The sequence below is a fragment of the Pleurodeles waltl genome, chromosome 7, assembly GCF_031143425.1.
Source record: "Pleurodeles waltl isolate 20211129_DDA chromosome 7, aPleWal1.hap1.20221129, whole genome shotgun sequence".
Classification (NCBI taxonomy): Eukaryota; Metazoa; Chordata; class Amphibia; order Caudata; family Salamandridae; genus Pleurodeles; species Pleurodeles waltl.
This window is the reverse complement of record NC_090446.1, coordinates 825,017,262-825,037,290: the sequence shown is the minus strand read 5'-3', so window position 1 is coordinate 825,037,290 and position 20,029 is coordinate 825,017,262.

Below are 20,029 nucleotides of genomic sequence, written 5' to 3'. Positions count from 1 at the left end.
ATCGGATTCCTACTCCAGTGGACACTTCCTAGTGGTGGCAGATCAATCAGGGCATTCCCCTGTTCCATCTTTCTCCACCAGACCCTGTTTTAGCACTGTCTTTACTGTTGCTCCTCACCTAGTTGGCTGTGCCAGCTCATCCAAGAGGGTGGATGTTTCCTTCGCTGCAAGCACCTACGCCCCAGCCCCTGTTGCAACTGCTGCCCTCAGTGAGGAGGCTATTGACCTCCTGAGAAGTATCTATGTGGGTCAGTCAGCCACTGGGAATGCCGTAGAGGGACTGGTGACCCAACTGCAAAAAACTAACAAATTCCTGGAAGACATTCATGGTGCAATGGCTTGCCTACAGTGGTCTTTTCAGGCTCCCTCTTTCCAATCCAAATCCCCCCTTCCCCTACCTACCCAAAGCACATAGACAGTCCCGCATGCATCCACCTCAACACTCAAGAGTAGCTCACACAAACACAATTACCACAATACACACCAGCACACACACAAACAAGAGATTCCCACAGTCACAACAACACTCACAACTTTCCTGGCCACTCCTACCACCCCCAGCATCACACACACAACATCTAGCATACCGACAGGTACAACACCAACAGTCACTGACACATCCACCACACCCATTGAACCTGCAGGCAACACCCCAGCAGACCCCCTGACATCCACCACAAACACCACATCTGCAGATACCACAATTACAGACACACAGACATCCACCACATCCAGCCAACCCACAGTCACCACCCCAACAACCACACACACATCCACCACTCCATCCCCAGGCACCTCTACCTCACAGTCCTCCAAGATACACAAATGCACTCACTCACCCACCCAACAGACACCCACCACACACAATCATACCTCCCATAAGTATGCACCCACAACATCCACACCGACACAACATACAACCACTCCCTTGACCTCCTAATCCTGGCCCCTTCTTCTGACCATCCCAGGGGCCCATAAAAACTTTTTTTGTTTGAGCTTAACCTTACCCTTTGTTCCCTCTCCCCATCCCTAATCCAAGAGGTGCCCACCCATTTCCCAGCCCCTATCTTTCACCTACTAGGCCTTCCCTGCCCCCCTGCAATAACCCATACCTCTCCCCCCAAGAAGGAACATATCCCTCCCAAGAAGACCACTTCTCGCAAGCCCCAACCACCCATTGCCAAATCTGACCCACGCACCTTCAGAAAATCCCTGAGGTGCCTGTCTGTTCCCTTGATGCCCCTTCCTGCAGAGGTTCCATGGAAGTTGGGAGTCAAGTTTAGGCACAACACTGTGCTACTTTTGGGGTATGTATATATGGACTGACCAAGGGCCTTTGGACTTTACAGTATTTCACGGTTAATAAACCAAACTGTTGTTTTTTTGGGGTATGCATTTGCCCTGTAATTACTTCCTTACCTAACTGGTGTTGTCTGTCTAGAGTTGTGTGAGTTTCAGCCTTCTTGCTGCTCCATTTACTGTTGTTTGCATTATCTGACTTCATGGGGAGTGCTGGTTTCTACCAAGAAAACGTTATATGATGAGTGTATGGATATGTGGGTGTTCATGAATTGGTGGTGTCATGGCACTGTATGGTGTTTATTATGGTGAGTATTTCATCTTGTTATGTTCAGTGTGAGTATGTATTTTGTTAGACTTGTACCCCTGATATGGCTTATGTAGTCATCTAATGTGTGTCAGCTTGAGTTTTTGTTTGCGCAGACATGGAGTTTGTTCAGTTGTGCTAGCTTTGTTTGCATTTGACTGTGAATGTGTCAATTTAGTTGTGTGTTCCTTGCAATTAGTTCCTGTAGATGCAGTTGGAGTTGTATGTGCTTACTGACTTGCACTTCCACATTGTGCAGGTGGGCATGACATTTGGGTCTAGTACTGTTGTTCCTTAAGACACATGTAGGGCCCTTTCCTGTGCACATGTTGTTATAAGGGTATGTGCAAAGTGGTTTGTTTCCCAGTGAAGCCTCCTTCCCTAAGTGTTTCTGATGCCCCGATTCCAATAGTGTATGTATTGTTTGCATTGTGTTTTTAGTCTATTTGTCTCTCTGTCTATTGTTCATGCCATTGTCCTTCAATTGTGCTGTGATGTGGGTGCCCAAGGCAGAGTTGTTTAGTGGTAGTGTTGTTCATGTTCCATGCCACATTGGTACATGTGTGTGTTGCATGTGACAACAGTCCCAGGCCTGTGTGGAATGTGTGTGTGAGTTGTATGTTGTGAGTTGTTGGTGATGTCTAAGACAATGTTGTGTAGCATTCACTGTACCTGTGCCTGAGATGTGTGGCCATGTGTTTTTGTGTAGTGTTGCTTTGCAGTGAGAGTGACCTACCCAAAGGGGGTGCATTGTTACTGTGAATGTGTCCATCTTCATGTATGATTTGGACTGTGTATAGGATAAGACATGTACTTTGTGCCATAATGTGACCACCATATGATGTGGATGACAGCGCTATGTTCTGTTTTTAAGGCTTATGATACAGGTAGGTGTGTGTACTTATGGTTGGTGGCATCCATGGCAGCATTGAATTTGTGCAGCTTTGATAATCTTTAGCAATGGCAGGACCTGCGTGATGGCTGCAGGTGAGTGTCTCCTTTTATACTGTCCATTTCCACCTGCCAAGACGTGGTGGTTGGACCGCCACAGTTACATTGGCTGTGTGCATCCTTGTAATGTGCCCAGCAGAAACACAGGCTCTGCCGGCTTGCTTGTGCACCCTTGTGACTCATATTGTGGTCCCACTGCAATGGAGACAGTAGTCAGACCGTCACCACCGCAATAGCAGTCGATGGACCGCCAAACTCATACTCAGGCCCAAAATAGTGGCCTATGGCAAAAACACACACACTGGCCACAAAATAAGGTCACTTGGCCAGCAAATAAATGTGGCATGATAAACAAAGGACAAAACACTAACATTAATTCAGCAATGCCAAAAAATGAAAATGAAGACAACTTTAATAATAAACTGAACACAAACATCCCAGCACGCCAAAAAGTACCCTACCAAAATATACTTTAACACTTTGCAGAACACATTTTGCATTTGATCCAACGCTGTCCATAAATCAACAGATGTTTTAAAAAAAATAACACAGAAAAAAGTGTTTTAATATACACCCAATGCCTACTGCTGGCTGGCCATGGCACATAGGCAGTCAAGTGAGAGTAGTTGTGCAAAATTTACAAGCATCTGAGAAGAAAATGGAGAAAAAGTACTTTAGAAACAGAACCCCAGCCGACCCAAAAATGTGCAAACTTTTTGCTTAGGAAAAAAAAGCTAAGTAAGTGAAAGCAAAATAGGCACGTACTACAAACACACGCCTCCCACAGTCACATTTAAAAATTTAAGAAAAAACAAAAAAGGTAAAAAACAATACTGGTGCATGGCCTCCACTAAACAATAGATGTACCTACAACTTATTTGGCTTTCTTGAGTTCTCACAAAATAATTCTTACAATGCAATGCTATACGCAGCAGTGGTTGCAGACAAAGAAGGGAGTTATCCTTTTTCCTTCAAAACCAAATGGAAAGTGACCAAGGGATGGACCAAGCAGTAGGAGGAGCATTCTGGAGAGGAAGAGGTAGTTAGAGTCTATATGGCCCGTTGAAAATAATGTACAATTTTAAAAAATGTGTTTTACACTAAAGAATAACTACCTGAGCCATCTCTTGAGGTACAAATGAAAGTCAGTGTGATATTTGCTGCTTCTCGAGTAGAAAATCTACTTGAAAAGCAGCCCTCTGATCTGCAACAGCTTTCATTAGAAAACCACATTGAAAGGCTCACTAGCAAACTGAAATTACATTAGGGGACGCGAAATCTAGCTTATGCTCACCTGTTCACTTGTTCCTGAATTCACTGCATTGCTTTAACAGGAAAACCAGAAAAAATTCTAACACCTGGCGATTGGTGAAATTTGGCTGGAACTCCATGTTAAAAGGGTAATGTGCAGTCACCAATTTCCTCCAATTCCACAAGCAGATTTAAAAATTCCACCCGGGGCTACAATAACTCATTTAGAGATTGGGGATAATTAATACGTGGGCCATACCAACTTACAATTATATATGTTTTCAATTAAACATTAAAATTGGCCCATAGCCATCTGCATCTATTATGTGTGCTGCTGGACAAGATCTCAATATCTATCTTTTTCTCGGTTATAATTGCAACCTCTCCGTTTTCTACTTCCATTGAAGCAAAGAAAACTGATAAGTACCCCATTCTTTAAGCACCTTGATTGTGTGTAACATAAATGCTGACCAATAGGCTTTTTGAAAAATAACAATAGATATATTATCATTTATGAGCCATGTGTGAACAGACTTCACGTTTTCTCAGCTGTTCAGGCAATTTGCTGTAAATGAAATGATTTTGAGATTATTCATTTCTACAAGTTATTCCTGCCATATGTAGGCTGATAATAGATTGAAACACTGTTCAGCATATAGTTAGTACAGCCTTATGTTTTAAAGTGACTCTTTTCATCCCCTTTTGTGGTTTTAAGAATTCATACATAACGTTCCAGATAGCAATAAGCTTTCCAAGAGAGTAATGCCTTTGTGAATATTCTGAGTACCACATTACATGGACATTTCTAAAAGACTAGTAGATTTACACCAATTAATATAAAACATACTTTCTGAGTACGTTCTAACTTTCTGCCACCTTTAGGGTAATTCAGTTCATCCATGTTTTCTAAATCAGAAAGTAAAGTTTTCTTTGGTAATTAAAATGGGAAATCAATGTCTTGGGACACCCTTTTTTTCTGGTTCCCCTGCTTGACAGATCAGTGTAAAACAATCATGAAGGAGCAAAGTGAATGATTTTTATTAGTTTCTTTCATATTCCCGAACGGTGCCAAAGTTATCCAAGAAACAAAAAATGACTTCCTTGAGATAACTACAATGTCTTGATTGACGAGGTGGACAAAGATATGGGGTCTTAAACATGGGGACACTCCTACTCTTTGCTGTTTCTCTTTTAGAAGATTTAATGACGAGTTTGAGGCAGAGGCAAGGTAGGTGCCACTGTGTTAAAGCTTCCTTTCTATATGTGACCAACATCCCGACAGTCAAGGCAAGAGTCTACACAGTGGGAGATAAGAATGCTGCTACTGGGAGAGGGTAAAGCATCATCCATTGCACCAGCCTAGGTCATTGCAGCTGCACATCAGCAGGTGTTTGAACCATCAGCCTCCAAACCATTGCCTGAAGAAGAGCTACAGATGGCTTGGAACACAGCCGTGAAGGAGAGCGATCTCATGCTTTGAGCCCATTGAGGTGAAAGTAGTATGACAGCCTAACATTCTAGGCCTCATTAACCTAAAGAAGATGATACAAAAACATCAAAGATGCTGACCCTAGTTTTTGTTTCTCATTAAAAAAGACAGCCTTTTCTTATTGGCTTATAAACAACCAACATATGTCAGAAATCAAGGGGACATGGTCACCCCTCTTTGGAGAAACATTTTGCTTTTTCTCCATGACCGGCCTTGCAGTATTTGATCAATACTTTGCATTAGATAGACTTTAAGTTTGATTATTCCATGTCACTTACAACACAAGTGTTAGAAATGGGGTCTTTGGTTGGCAGTCAGGTTAACCCCTGTCCAAGCAAGGACCCTCACTCTAGTGAGGGTAAAAGAGAATCACCCTCAGCTAACCTCCACTCACCCCCTTGGTAGCTTGGCACGAGCAGGCAGGCTTAACTTCAGAGTGCTAGGTGAAAAGTATTTGTATCAACACACACAGGGGGTGATTCTGACTATGGCGGACGGCGGAGGCCGTCCGCCATAGTACCGCCGCCAAATGACCGCACCGCGGTCAAAAGACCGCGGCGGCCATTCAGACATTTCCTCTGGGCCGGCGGGCGCTCTCCAAAAGAGCGCCCGCCGGCCCAGAGGAAATGCCCCTGCAACGAGGACGCCGGCTCAGAATTGAGCCGGCGTAGTTGCAGGGGTGCGACGGGTGCAGTTGCACCCGTCACGTATTTCAGTGTCTGCAAGGCAGACACTGAAATACTTTGCGGGGCCCTCTTACGGGGGCCCCTGCCGTGCCCATGCCATTGGCATGGGCACGGCAGGGGCCCCCAGGGGCCCCGCGGCACCCCCTACCGCCATTCTGTTCATGGCGGGTTTCCCGCCATGAACAGGATGGCGGTAGGGGCTGTCAGAATCCTCATGGCGGCGGAGCGCGCTCCGCCGCCATGAAGGATTCCCCCGAGCAGCGGTAAGTCGGCGGGAGCCCGCCGACTTGCCGCTTCTGACCGCGGCTGAACCGCCGCGGTCAGAATGCTGGTGGGAGCACCGCCAGCCTGTTGGCGGTGCTCCCGTGGTCGGTGGCTCTGGCGGCCACTGGCCGCCAGGGTCAGAATGACCCCCACAGTAACTTAATGTAAACACTACTAAATGACATAACACAGGTTTAGAAAAATAGAGAATATTTATCTAAACAAAACAAGACCAAAATGACAAAAATCCACAATACACAAGTCAAGTTATCAATAAAAAAACCAAAAGAGTCTTCATGTAATTTTAAACACAACACTAATGCTGTTAGCGTGGACAATTACCTGGGTGTATCAAAAATAACCCTGCACAGGCGAATGTGTGTCAAAAAGGGCTTGCGATGCGTCAATATCACTCACGAGCGAGACAGTGCGTCGTTTCTCCTTCAGTCGAGTCGGCGTGCATAATTTCTTCTCCCTGCAGGAGAGCGACGTGTAGATTCGACCCCCACTCTCAGGCCCAGACAGGCCTTGCGTCGTTTTTACACACCCAGAGATGTTTGCGTTGGAAATCCTGCCGCACAATGATCCGAAAACCACGCACGCGGATTGCGATCTCACCAGCCTCCATCAGCGATGCTGCACGTCGTCTCTCCAACTGCATGTGTCGATCTTTCAGTCGCGCTGCAGGCGAGTGTCAATTTTTAGCTGCGAAGCCGGCAGTGCTTCAATTTTTCAGCCGCAGATTGGAGTTGCGTAGACCTTTTCCCCACACGGAAGTCAGTGCATGGATTTCCCACTCCTGGTCTGTCAGCTTCTCCGTTCAGTGACCCAGCAACCGGAGGGGCTATCCGCCAAAATCTAGACACCCACACAAGTCCCCCACACCAAATGTCAGTGATAAACTGGCGATAACAAAACCGACACCGTCACGCCAACAGGAATACGCCCACACTATCACGACCCACTAATCCACACAGCGGTCTTTCAACCATGGTATTCCATTGGCAGTACACACCGCCATGCTCAAAATACACACACATCTACAAAACACAACCACATTGGACAATTCTAAATACACAGACCTGATACACATACACACACCACACCCACACACCCAATACACTACAAAACACACACCCACATCACCCACAAACCCTTACGCCAACAATTGCGACAGAAGGCCAGAGAGAGACACCACCAGAAAGAACAATAGCATCCACAGGCACTCAACACCATCACTCACACAACATCCATGCACCTCACACAACACACCTCTAAATATCACCTCAAACATCACAACACACACCACCCCACACATCATCCTCACCACCCCATGGCACCGACAAGACACCGCAGGTTTTCTGAGGAGGAGCTCAGGGACATGGTGGAGGAAATCATCCGGGTAGAGCCACAGCTATTCGGATCTCAGGTGCAGCACACCACCATAGCTAGGAAGATGGTGCTATCGTGAAGAATTGTGGACAGGGTCAACGCAGTGGGACAGCACCCAAGAACTAGAGATGACATCAGGAAGAGGTGGAACGACCTACGGGGGAAAGTGCGTTCCGTGGTCTCAAGACACCAGATTGCGGTTCAGAGGATTGGCGGCGGACCCCCACCTCCTCCACCAGAACTCACTACATGGGAGGAGCAGGTCTTGGCTATACTGCATCCTGAGGGTCTCGCAGGAGTAGCTGGAGGAATGGACTGAAAACTTTAACTACTTCATCCCCCACCCTCCTGCATGCTATTACATACCCCCACCCTCGCCCTCACCCCCAACACTCCAACACCTCACATATGTCCCAATATCACAAACCACACATCCCAAACCCAAGCCCTGCATGTAACACCAAAGCATGGACACCCATCACCAAAAGCATGTCCACTGCACATACCCATACACCCCCCTAAACCACTATCACACAAGGTCCCACACAAGAATGGAAGCTACAGGGTCACCCACCCATTGCACACCATGGCACACACAGATACAAAAATAATCATGCTTTTAGACCCTTGCAGGACCCCTACCCAACGACACCGGACAGGAGGGTCCAGACATGTCCACTCCACCCACAGAAGAGGCCCACAGTGATGACAGCAGCTCTCTCCAACTGGATCTAGATGACCAGCCCGGCCCATCTGGGACCTCGGGACAGTTGATTCCCCTCACACTTGCACAAGCCACAACAGAGCCTCCCCCCTCTGGAAACACCAGCACAGCACCCACCCAGCGGGCCCATACCTTTGTCCCCAGGACACGTCAAGCAGCAGTGTGTCTACCACTACAGGGAACCCAGCCTAACCCACCACCCCAACAACACAAGGGACCTGGGGGCAGTGGTAGTGGGCACACGGTTCAGGGGACAGAGGCCCAGGGAAGCAGGGGAACTGGGAGGGCTGCTGTGCGGCAGGGGGAGGACAGCCCAGGGAACCCACTCTCCACGAGGCCCTCTCCAACATCATGGGAGCCTACCACCATTCCCAGGAGACGATGGCAACGGTACTGGCCAAGTTTCAGGAGACCCAGCGGCTGCAGGAGGAACAGTATTTGGGGTTCAGGGAGGAACTGAAATCCATCAATTCCACCCTGGGCACCATTGTAGGGGTGCTGAAGGAACTTGTCAACACCAGGAGGGACACTGTGGCACAACAAGGGGCCCCTGACTCTAGCCTGGACGATGAACTGCCCACCACCTCCGCCTGCGCTAGTGGACAGGAGGCACCACCACAGGACCACGACACCAGCATCCCACCCTCTGCAGATGGAGAACTACCCGGCAAGCGGTCCCTGAGATCCAGGACAAAGACAGAGAACAATGCCAAAGACCCCCACCAAGAAATGAGACCACCCTGATTGTCATCCTTCTGTCCCACTTTGTCACCCTGTCCATCCATCAACTGCCCCAGCTCCACTTCCTATGCCACTTTGGACAATGCACCTGTGAGACTAATAGACTGGACTCTGCCATGGACATTCCTCCACCATCACCCCTGACCATTTTACAACCCCCTCCACTATTTTGCACTTAAATAAACACCCTTAATCACAAAACAATCTGGAATCAATCTGTGCTTTCGAAAATATGTATTAGCAATAACAGTGGCAAAATGCTATATCCAATGTGATGTCAACATACCTATGTCACACAGCTCTAGTCCATACGGAAAGAAAGCAGAGGTCACACAGTGGGACCCACATCTGTGAAATTGAAGGGAAAGTGACAACTCAGTGTCCATACCCTGGGTGAAAATGACAGACAGATGAGAGGTAGAAGAATTAAATCAGATGTAGCAGCAGTAGCAAGATGTCTTCTTACCAGTGTCTCAATGGACGTATTGCTGGATCACCGTGTTCCTGTTGTCTATGTCCTCTTCTTCTGCTTCCTCGTCTTCACTGTCCACAGGCTCCACAGCTGCCACAACACCTCCATCTGGACCATCCTCCTGCAGAAAAGACACCTGTTGTCGCAAAGCCAAGTTGTGAAGCATACAGCAGGCCACGATGATCTAGCACACCTTCTTTGGTGAGTAGAATAGGGAACCACCTGTCATATGGAGGCACCGGAACCTGACCTTCAGGAGGCTGAAGGTCCTCTCTATAATACTCCTAGTCCAGCCATGGGCCTCATTGTAGCGTTCCTCTGCCCTTGTCCTGGGATTTCTCACTGGGGTCAGTAGCCATGACAGTTTGGGGTAACCAAAGTCACCTGCAAATGTTGAGGGACAACTGTTAGACACATACTAAGTCTTAGGGACATCCCCAGACCCAGACACCTAGTCACACTGTATTGGGTCCATGTCCTCACCTAATAGCCACACACGGTGCCTCTAGAATTGCCCCATCACATAAGGGATGCTGCTATTCAGCAGAATGTAAGCGTCATGCACTGAGCCAGGAAATTTGGCATTCACATGGGAGATGTACTGGTCTGCCAAACACACCATCTGCACATTCATAGAATGGTAACTCTTCTGGTTTCTGTAAACCTGTTCACTCCTGCAGGGGGGTACCAAGGCCACATGTGTCCCATCAATGGCACCTATGATGTTGAGGATATGTCCCAGGGCATAGAAGTCACCTATCACTGTAGGCAAATCCTCCACCTGAGGGAAAACGATGTAGATGTGCATGTGTTTCAGCAGGGCAGACAACACTCTGGACAACACGTTGGAGAACATAGGCTGGGACATCCCTGATGCTATGGCCACTGTCGTCTGAAAAGACCCACTTACCAGGAAATGGAGTACTGACAGCACCTGCACTAGAGGAGGGATTCCTGTGGGATGGCGGAGAGCTGACATCAGATCTGGCTCCAACTGGGCACACAGTTCCAGGATTGTGGTACGATCAAGTCTGTAGATGAGAATTACATGTCGCTCCTCCATTGTCAACAGGTCCACCAGCGGTCTGTACACCGGAGGATGCCGCCATCTCCTCACTTGCCCCAGCGGACGTGCTCTATGGAGGAGAACAGCGAGCAGAGAGTCAACCAACATTGAGGTACGTAAACACAACTTAATCAGAAAATGTTTTAAAATCGACATATGGCTGTATTAGTGTTTAAGCAAGGCCGACATATGTGTGAAGCAGTAAAAAATAATGCCATGTGGCCCCCTGAAATGGCGGCTGCCTGACCTGTAATGTGGGACAAGGGGATGTGAGGTAACTGCCCTGGCGTTGTACACCGTCGCGGTAGGCGGTCGAAGACCGCGGCGCAATCTTGCATTGGTTAACCTTGGACCCTATGGGTCCCAGGAGCCAATGACGATGTACATCGGCGGTGACGGTACGCACCGCCGCGGACGTCACCGCCATTTTCTCTCTGTTCACTCACTTGATACCTGATCTTCGACAGGAGAGGACCTACACTGCAAGTGCTGCTGTGACCTCAGACTGGAAGAGACAATGGCTCATGTGTCTGGGGAAAAGGCCCCTGCGTTCAGCACGGAGGAGTTGGAGAAACTAGTGGATGGGGTCCTCCCCCAGTACACGCTACTCTACGGTCCTCCAGACAAACAGGTGAGCATGCTGTATGGGCAATGCCTGTTTGGAGTGGTGTGGATGAAAGATTGGGGGGGAGAATAAGACGTGCAAGAAACAACGGTGAGTGCATGTGGGTCATGGCAAGGGCAGGGATGCGGGCCAATGACTGTGACGGTGCGGATGGTTATATCTTCTCCATTTCCCCTGTACTATTCCTGTAGGTCAGTGCCCACCAGAAGAAGGATATTTGGCGTGCCATCGCCAAGGAAGTCTGGACCCTGGGGGTCTACCACAGACAGAGCACCCACTGCCAGAAAAGATGGGAGGACATTCGCCGCTGGAGCAAGAAGACCCAGATGGCCTCCCAACGTGGGAGGGGTGCCCGTCGCACCATGACCCCCCTGATGTTCCGGATCCTGGCGGTGGCGTACCCGGAGTTGGATGGGCGCTTGAGGGCATAATAGCAGCCACAAGGGGGTGAGTACACTCTCATTCAGCTGACTCAGAGCACATTGAAGGTGTCTGGGTGGGGGAGGTGGGCTGTGGGTTACCCTAGGCCAGGGCGAGTTTAGTAGGCAAGGTCTTTTCTTAAGGAAGGCCCTGTAGCACCCCACCCCACCCCTCCTGTGTACAGAGCCAACTACACATAGTCAGGCTCCTGTGACTTCCATGTGTGCAGCAATCAGGCATAGCTTGGTAACCCATGTCCCTGTGATTGATTAGGGAACTCCAAGTGCATGGCGTAGTGCAGGGGGCTTCTGTGTCTGTAGGGTCCGCCAACGGTAGCGGTATTGGATGCACTCAACATGTCTTTCTTCTGTCTCCCCCCCCCTTTTTGTGGTAACCCTGTACTTGTGTGCATTAGCATCATCAGGCGGAGGAGCAGTGGCACCGGAGCAGGAGGGATCTACATCCCACATGGCCCTGGAAGGCGACACAACGGAGTTTAGGAGCCACCAGTGGGACGGAAGGCGAGGGGAGCTCCACGTTGGGGACAGGAGCTCCCTTGCGGTGGCGGGCTCCTCTGTGCCCGCATCTACAGGTACAGCCGCCACCCCCCTCTACCAACACCGCCCTCCCAGCAGCCCCTAAGCGTTTGCCCCAGGGCCGCTCACCCAGGAGGGTGGGCATCCCCTTTGCCCCAGGCACCTCAGGCCCAGCGCCAGTCAGCCCTGCTGCCCTCAGTGAGGAGACCATTGACCTCCTCAGGTCCCTCCCTGTTGGGCAGTCTACCATTTTGAAGGCCATCCAGGGTGTAGAGAGGCAGTTGCAACAGACCAATGCATACCTGGAGGGCATTCATTCTGGTCAGGCAGCCCATCAGTGAGATTTTCAGACTCTGGCCTCAGCACTGATGGCAGCCATTGTCCCTGTCTCTAGCCTCCCCCCTCCAACTTCCTCCACCCAGACCCAAACCCCTGTACCTCAGCCTAGCCCAAGCACACCATCAGACCAGCATGCACACACGTCAACACACAAGGGAAGCTCAGGCAAACATAAGCACCACACATCCCACAGGCACTCACGCAAGCATCATACACATGCAGACATACCAACAGCCACTGCCTCCACTGTGTCCCCCTCCTCCTCGTCTCCCTCCTCCCTCCCAGTCTCGTCTCCACTTACACCTGCATGCACTACATCGTCAGCCACTACCTCCATCACCAGCACACCCACCACCACACCCCGCTAATGTGCACTCACCACCCCAACTACCATTCACACATCCCCTATGTCCTCTCACAGTGTGTCTGTGAGCCCACCTCCCAAGGTACACAAACGCAGCCACACACCCACCCAACAGCCATCCACCTCATGACAGCCTCCAGCCCATGCACCTTCACCCAAAGTCACCAAACGTACACCTCCTACAAACACTACCTCTTCCTTCACTCCCAAACCCCCTCCATCTACCCGTCCCAGTGTGTCCAAAAAAGTTTTCCTGTCCAACCTTGACCTCTTCCCTTCATCCCGCCCACCCCTTCAGTCTCCTAGGGCCCACCTCTCCAGGTCCCAACCTAGCGCCTCAGCCACAACATCTGCGGGAACAGTGGTGCCAGTAGTAACCAGCTTCTGGAGTATGCCAGGCAGCAGGGCAGCCAGTGTGCCAGGGAGCCAGAGGACGGACAGTCCCCCACCTCAAAAGCACAAAAAGTTGGCCAGTGCCTGGCGGGAGAGAGGAAAAAAATCTTCCACCAAAGCCTCTCCCAGGGGTACAGTTGGGAGTGGGAAGACAGCTGTGCCACCATCCAAGGTGGGGGAGGGGGCCCAGTAAAACAGGCAAGTGTGGGAAAACCGCCACAAGCACTGCTGCCAACGACTCTGCCGCCACAAGCACCACTGCAAAGCACACCGCCGCCACAAACACCGCTGCCAAGGACACCGCCGCCACCAGCACCGCTGCCAAGGACACCGCCACCACCAGCACTGCTGAACAGGACACCGCCGCCACCAGCATCACTGAACAGGACACCGCCGCCACCAGCACCGCTGAACAGGACACCGCCACCACCAGCACCGCTGAACAGGACACCACCGCCACCAGCACCGCAGGCCAGTGAGCGCCAAAGATTCCGACGCTACTGAGGCCGCCACAAGCAGGATGAAGCACTCTGGGCACAAAGCCCCCTCCAGAACCAGTGGAGAAAGGCATCCACTACCTCAGTCCTTGGCAGGATGAAGCACTCTGGGCACAAAGCCCCCTCCAGAACCAGTGGAGATTCACATCCACTACCTCAGTCCTTGGCAGGATGAAGCACTCTGGGCACAAAGCCCCCTCCGGAACCAGTGGAGAAAGGCATCCACTACCTCTGTCCTTGTCAGGATGAAGCACTCTGGGCACAAAGCCCCCTCCAGAACCAGTGGAGATTGACATCCACTACCTCAGTCCTTAGCAGGATGAAGCACTCTGGGCACACAGCCCCCTCCAGAACCAGTGGAGATTCACATCCACTACCTCAGTCCTTGCCAGGATGAAGCACTCTGGGCACAAAGCCCCCTCCAGAACCAGTGGAGATTCACATACACTACCTCAGTCCTTGGCAGGATGAAGCACTCTGGGCACAAAGCCCCCTTCAGAACCAGTGGAGAAAGTCATCCACTACCTCAGTCCTTGGCAGGATGAAGCACTCTGGGCACCAAGCCCCCTCCTGAACCAGTGGAGACTGTTATCCACTTGTGAGACTTTGGCTTTGCACTCCCCAGGATACAGCAGTGGGCAAGCCACCCACTGGAGAGACTTGAGAGACTGTGGCTTTGCACTCCCCAGGATGCACCAGTGGGCAAACCACCCACTGGAGAGACTTGAGAGACTGTGGCTTTGCACTCCCCAGGATGCATCAGTGGGCAACCCACCCACAGGAGAGACTTGAGAGACTGTGGCTTTGCACTCCCCAGGATGCAGCAGTGGGCAACCCACACACTGAAGAGACTTGAGATACTGTGGCTTTGCACTCCCCAGGATAAAGCAGTGGGCAAACCACCCACTAGAGAGACTTGAGAGACTGTGGCTTTGCACTCCCCAGGATACATCAATGGGCATGGAGCCCCCTCGTGGATCTGGCGTTGTGCACTCATCCGGATGAGGTGCCCCCCCCTCCCTTCCCCCTGAGGTGCCTGTTGTATTTCTATCTGATGCCCCAGCAGTGTTCTCTCCGTTTTGATCGGGTATTGAGTGTGGGCCTCTCCCATGCATTTTGGGCCCAGTGGTCCACGGACTATGATGGTGGAATACCTTTACTATACACTGCACCCTGCCCTTAGGGCTACCTAGGGCCTACCTTAGGGGTGTCGTACATGTAAGAAAAGGGAAGGTCTAGGCCTGGCAAGTTGGTACACTTGCCAAGTCGAATTTACAGTTTAAAACTGGACACACAGACACTGAAGTGGCAGGTCTGAGCTGTGTTTACAGAGATGCTAATGTGGGTGGCACAACCAGTGCTGCAGGCCCACTAGTAGCATTTGATTTACAGGCCCTGGGCACCTCTAGTGCACTGTACTAGGGACTTACCAGTAAATCAAATATGCCAATAATGGATAAACCAATCAACCATACAATTTACACAGAGAGCATATGCACTTTAACACTGGTTAGTAGTGGTAAAGTGCTCAGAGTTCAAAAGCCAACAGAAACAGGTCAGAAAAAATAGGAGGCAGGAAACAAAAAGATCGGGGATGACCCTCCAAAAGGGCAAATTCCATCAACAAGTGTTTGACATGATTTCATTATCCTGATATTCTATTTTCTGTGGAGGATTTCAATCTTAACAAATCAATCTATCACGTCCACCAAAATATTTTTGCTAATGTTTTGTATTTCAAAATATCTCTAAACATACCTGGTATAATATATGTAGTCCCAAAAATACCCAGTAACAAAGGTGCAATTATGAATACAGCCCCACCACCACTGTATAGATGCATAGAACCAACAAATGACAGATGTATTTTCTTTAATGGGAGGGTACACAAGCCTTGGTCTCCTTTTTTCTTCGCTCTCAAATATTGATTCACAAAGTTTGTTGGAAATTAGGTTACTGGTTAAGTGGGGAAAATCCTAATTAAGTAGCAACCACAATCTCTGTCAGGGTGAAACACAAGCAAGCCACAAATTAATTTGTGCTTAACCCTCTAGCGGCTTGGATCATAAGCAGTTAGGCTTAGTTTAGAGGTAATGTGTAAAGTTTTCATGCAGCACTTCTAATTTAGTAAAATGTAATAAATGATTTGACACAAAAAAGACAAATAACCAATCATTAGAACTGTAGATATGAAATTTTTAATTTTTCAGGTAAGTAAGGTGCCTGGAAGCACAATCTGGTCATGTGAGACTGGGCAAAAGTCGCAAGCCAGGCCAACCGTGGATACAGAGACCAGTTTAATCCCCCTGAAAGAGTTACTTTCAAAGGCCAGTGCGAAGAGTTTCAGTGAAAGGGGCCATGAGGAGCAGTGTGAGCAATGTGGATTGTCGTTGATGTAGTGTGAAGCAGAGGGCAGGTGTAATGCACAGTCATTGATCTAGTATGAACATCTTGTTGGGTGTCATGGATGGTCATTACTGGAACCTCGCATTGGTTGTCACCGCAAGCTGCCAACCTGTATACAGTATAACAGTGCAGATCTCATGCTGTTGGGCACTGTGGGTAGTCCCTGTGGTGTGAAGAGTTAGGTTCACCAGAACTTCATTCTGGTGGGCAGCACGGGCACAAGATCTTGGTGTGACTGGGCCCATTCATGTCCCTGAAGAAGCAAAACATCAAGATTTCTCCTTTTCTTTAGAGATGAGCTTAACGGATGTCATATCAAAGGAACTGGGAGGCACTTCTTGGGGGTCAGGAACTCACTCACTCCAGCAGAGGCTAGAAGTACTCAGGCAGGTCCAGGTATAGGACCATTTGTAGTTCTAGGCAACAGATAAGCTGGACACTTTCAGGAAGTCTCTGCAGCCTGTGAGGTAGCCCAAAACAGGAGGTAAGCCAGCTGACCCTTGGAGTCACTTCAGCTTGGGATAAAAGATATAGGTTCAGTCTTCCCTCTCAGCAAGCAAGGCAGCAGGCAGAAGAACAGCAGAATAGCAGGGCAGCTGGGTGGCAGTCTTTCTGGCAGCAAGGCAGTAAAGCAGCACTACAGTCCATCTTCTGTAGTATCCACAGGTCCAGAAGTGTACTTACAAGTTGGAACTGAGGGTCCAATTATTATACCTGGTGCCCACTTTGAAGTTGGGCAGTTTCCAGAGAATTGCCTTTGAAGTCTTGGAAGTTTCCTGTTTTCCCAGCCCTGGCTCCAAGCTGTCTGCATGAACAATGCAGCGGTGACAAGTCAAGCTATTCTGTTGGTAAAGGGACTGTGCTCAGCTGTTCCCTTCCATACTACCAGTTGATGGCCCATCCAGGTACACCTAATCCCTATATTGAGTGACTGGGAACAAGAAAATTGAACTGCCTACTAGACCAAGTCATGTGACCCTGGAGCAGGTTGCAGGCGCCAAATGGTTAGGACAAGAAAACACCATCTTTCTAAAAGTGCAATTTTCAAAATTGTAACTTAAAATTCACCTTTACCATTACAATTTCTTAGACAATAAACATGAAATATTTATCTGTATTAAATGTAATAAGGAAACCCAATGTTATGTTATGGGAAAGGTAGGCCTTACAGTAGTGAAAAATAAACTGAAGAGTTTTTTTACAACCAGGACATGTAATACCTAAAAGTAAATATCCAGATTTTTAAATGTACAACACCTTCCCTTAAGAGATCTGTAGTTCCTACCCTAAGGGTGACTTTTTTCTTTAAAAATGTTAATTTTGCCTGTTAGGAATGGCCACTTAGACTGAAATTACAGACTAGAGCTATGTTTAAAAGACTACTTAAATGGATAGCAGTCAGTGCTGTTGGCCCACGAGCAGCATTCTATTTATAGGCCTTGGGTACATGCAGCATCACTGTACTAGAGACATACAAATAAATTATATGTGCCAATTAGTTGTAAGCCAATTTGACCACGATTAGAGGAGAGAGCACAAGCACGTTGGCACTCGTTAGCAGTGGGAAAATGTGCAGAGTCCTAAAAGCCAACAGAAACCAGTGCAAAAAACAGGAGGGTAAAGGCAAATCCTTTGGGAATGACACTTCAGAGAGGGCCAAGTCCACCAGAGTTGTAATGCTTTTTTTAAATATTGAAGCTATATTAAACATTTGCATGACCAAACTAGAAAATGTTCCTACAACAATGTTATAGTGCTCAAAAGAAGGGGAAAGTTAGAAAAATGACACCTAGAAGCTACTAGTAGAAAAAATATATCGCTATAAAAAAATTACACAACTCAACAAACTGCTTACTTTTTTTCTACTAATGGCACTGCCCTGGCGACCATTGGCTCAGAGATTACGTCTGTATCAGGAAAGGAAATAAGCACTTTATACAAGCCATGGTCACCCTAAAGTTCAGATCCTATTTTGCTTCAATATCACCTCAGCCTCCTATTTGACGCTGAGTTTATATGGGAAAAAGAGCAGCCGGAAACATGTTACTTAAGCAGAGTGTGGCAGATTGAGGGAATGAGAAACAACAGAGTATTCTCTGCCTCCATGGCCACGAGGAAAGGGAGAGTATACAAAGGCTCCAAAGGATGAATATTTACATGTATTTCAGACATGAACGTCGAGAAACTGCTTATTCGCTAAATGAACTAGTTATTTTTTATATGCCAGCCAATTATACAGTTGCACATTACTCCGCACTCACTGGCACCTGCCCATCTTCAAGGTAGAGGATGCCATCCTTCCAAGTGAGATAAAGAGAGCTGAGCAACAGAATTGATTTTGGTGTTTCGTGGTTTATTTAATGTTTCCTTTAGTGGGACAATATCTTCCTCCCCATGTTAATATCAAACTTCACACATAACATCTGTTTTCTCCTAAATCAAGAAACATGTCTTAAAGAGGCTGGTGGCCCTAAAGAAGCTTATGTTTTCTATTGTTGTCATCACCGTTGGATGTTTATATAACACTTTGCCTTTTCGCTTCTCCTAAAAAAAAGGTACAATTAGTTCTTGTAAAAATTCATAAGTAATGCTTAAAGTAAGGGGTGCTCTAGGCTCATCTTGCAAGATCTTGCAGTTTTCACATGCAGGAGCTGGGCACAATATTTGTCCTTTCTGTGCTACAAAAAAATGAGAAATCTAAAAAGCACATTAAAATGTGAACGTATTGCCACCTTGTGCACCTAGCAGGATGCATGCAATTCGCATGCAACAGCCACAATCTTGGTAAGGGTAAACAACAAAGAGTATCTTAATTGACCTGTATAAAAACTGAAAATTGGCTACAGTGATATTTTAGTTGGCCATCACCTACAGTTCAATATATTGTGTTAAAAACGCTATACGGTGGTGCTCCAACACTATTACACACCTGTTGCTGAGTGGTAAAACTGAATCTTAGAGAAAACCTTCTGATTAGTTATACAGAGAATATACATTAGAGGAGCACTCAAACTACATGTAGTTGTATTCAGTATCCTATTTATCACTTCTTCTCAAGAATCATTAAGTGCGTCTTAGTATCTATTATATTCAAATCTACTCTAGACACACTACTGCTTAAATCCACTTCAGGCATTCACGTTCATAACGTTTTCTACTCAAGTTCAACAGCAAAAACAATGACGATTTCTTTCACGTTATTGTGTCCGTATTTCAAACTCCACAATTACATCCATACATCTATTGTGAGTACTGTCGTTTGGTGATAGTCTCTTGAATATATGAAATTCCAAATGCAAATACAGTTTATAAGGAGTGTTACTGTTGGTTCCTCATCAATGTTCGCAGCCCAGCTGACACGTGTTTTGTTTTCTGTAGGACTTTTTCAAGGCTAAATCACATTACAGTTGGCTCCCAGTCAATTAAACAGAAATATTGAGAGCATAAAAAAATACATTGTATCCCAGACCTGTAAGGTCTTTCATCCAATTCAAAATCATAATTACACAGAAAACTGAGTAAGTAGTCCTAAACAGGCACGTTGGTAGTTAATCCTGGCAGCAGAATTTGGCAATTGAGATAAAGGAGCCTTGTATTCGGTGGGGACCATGATAAGCTCTTGATGTATCCTCTCTCTCAGGGTCCTCTGGTCCTGGGTCTGTGCCGTGTCTGTCACTAGTGCGAAGGCAAGACTCAGAGATGGCGGAGTCCAGGTGCTATAGTAAGTGAGTTGGAAGTCTCAAACCAGCAAGCCAGTAAAGTCACTCTGTTTCTGGGTTTAAGTGATGTGGAACCAGTACTTACCAC